At 40.7% G+C, this 2,159-nt stretch overlaps 1 pseudogene; it reads left to right on the forward strand.

Moving 5' to 3' along the window:
* Positions 1-1,378: 1,378 nt before the first annotated feature.
* On the forward strand, positions 1,379-1,953 carry LOC129501824 (60S ribosomal protein L17-like; annotated as a pseudogene).
* The last annotated feature ends 206 nt before the right edge of the window (positions 1,954-2,159 follow it).

The raw sequence follows: 2,159 nt of genomic DNA on the forward strand, positions 1-2,159 counted from the left end.
CTAGAACTCATACAAGAATTCAACAAAGTGGCAGGATATAAAATCAAAGCACATAAATCAGTTGCATTTCTATACATTAACAATGAGAAGAAAGAGAAATTAAAGTCAATCCCATCTGTAATTGTGTCCAAAACCATAAGATACCTAGAAATAAACCTAACCAAAAAGGCAAATATCTGTACTCAGAAAACTATAGAACACTCATGAAAGAAATTGAGGAAGACAAAAGGAAAAGGAAACACATTCCATGCTCATGGATTGGAAGAACAAATACTGTGAAAATGTCTATGCTACCTAGAGCCATCTATACATTCAATGCAATCCCTATCAAAATACCATCAACTTTTTCACAGGTTGGAACAAATAATCCTAAAATTTGTATGGAACCAGAGAAGACCCTGAATAGCCAAAAGATTTCTGAAAAAGAACCAAAACTGGTGGCATCACAATTCCGGACTTCAAGGTCTATTACAAAGCTGTAATGAACGAAGACCATATGGGCCTGGCACAAAAACAGACACACAGATCAAGGGAACAGAATAGAGAGCCCAGATATGGCCCCTCAATTCCACAGTCAACTAATCTTTGGCAAAGCACGAAAGAATATCCAATGGAAAAAAGACAATCTCTTCAACAGTTTTCAGAAAATTGGATAGCCATATGCAGAAGAACATAACTGGACCATTCCCTTACACCATATACAAAAATAGATTCAAAATGGATGAAAGACCTAAATCCATCAAAAACCTCAAGGAGAGGGACATCTGGGTGATTCAGTGATTGAGCATCTGTCTTTAGCTCAGGTTGTGATCCAGGGATCTTGGGATCGAGTCCCGCAACAGGCTCCCCACTGGGAACCTGCTTCTCCTTCTGGCAATGTCTCTGCCCCTCTCTGTGTCTCTCATGAATAAACAAAATCTTTAAAAACAGAACAAAAAAAAAAATCCTAGAGGAGAACACAGGCAGCAATCTCTTTGATCCTGGCCACAGCAACTTCTTGCAAGATACATCTATGAAGGCAGGAGAAACAAAGGCAAAAATGGACTATTGGGACTTCATCAAGATCAAAAGCTTCTGCACAGCAAAGGAAACAGTAGACAAAACCAGAAGACAAATAAATGAGAGAATAGGAGAAGGTATTTGCAAAGGACACATCAGATAAAGGACTAGTATCCAAAATCTATAAAGAACCTACTAAACTCAACACTCAAGGAATAACCCAATCAAGAAATGGGCAGAAGATATGAACATTTTCTCCACAGAAGACAAATGGCCAACATACACATGAAAAAAGGCTCCACATCACTCAGCATCAGGGAAATACAAATCAAAACCACAATGAGCTCTTCCCCCAAGCGGCCTGAGGTGACCTCTGGAGATGGTTCGCAACTCGCTGGACCAAGAAAACCCTACAAAATCACGCAAGTCGAGAGGTTCAAATCTTCGTGTTCACTTTAAGAACACACGTGAAACTGCCCAGGCCATCAAGGGTATGCATATTCGAAAAGCCACCAAGTATCTGAAAGATGTCATTTTGCAGAAGCAGTGTGTGCCATTCCGTCGCTACAATGGTGGAGTTGGTAGGTGTGCGCAGGCCAAACAGTGGGGCTGGACACAGGGTGGCCCAAGAAGAGTGCTGAATTTTTACTGCACATGCTTAAAAATGTGGAGAGTAATGCTGAACTTAAGGGTTTAGATGTAGATTCTCTGGTGATTGAGCACATCCAGGTGAATAAAGCCCCCAAGATGCGATGTAGAACCTACAGGGCTCATGGCCGGATTAATCCATACCTGAGCTCTCCCTGCCACATTGAGATGATTCTTACTGAAAAAGAGCAGATTGTTCCTAAACCAGAAGAGGAGGTTGCACAGAAGAAAAAGATATCCCAGAAGAAACTGAAGAAACAAAAACTTATGGCCCGGGAGTAAATTCTGCATAGAATAAATGCAAATAAAAATTAAAAAAAAAAAAACACAATGAGATACCACCTCACGCCAGTCAGAATGGCTAAAGTTAACAAGTCAAGAAACGAAAGATGTTGGCAAGGATGCAGAGAAAGGGGAACCCTCTTACACTGTTGGTGGGAATGTAAGCTGGTGCAGCCACTCTGGAAAACAGTATGGAGTTCCTCAAAACATTGAAAATAGATGTACCCAAA

The sequence above is a fragment of the Nyctereutes procyonoides genome, unplaced genomic scaffold (genome assembly GCF_905146905.1).
Source record: "Nyctereutes procyonoides isolate TBG_1078 unplaced genomic scaffold, NYPRO_anot_genome, whole genome shotgun sequence".
Lineage (NCBI taxonomy): Eukaryota > Metazoa > Chordata > Mammalia > Carnivora > Canidae > Nyctereutes > Nyctereutes procyonoides.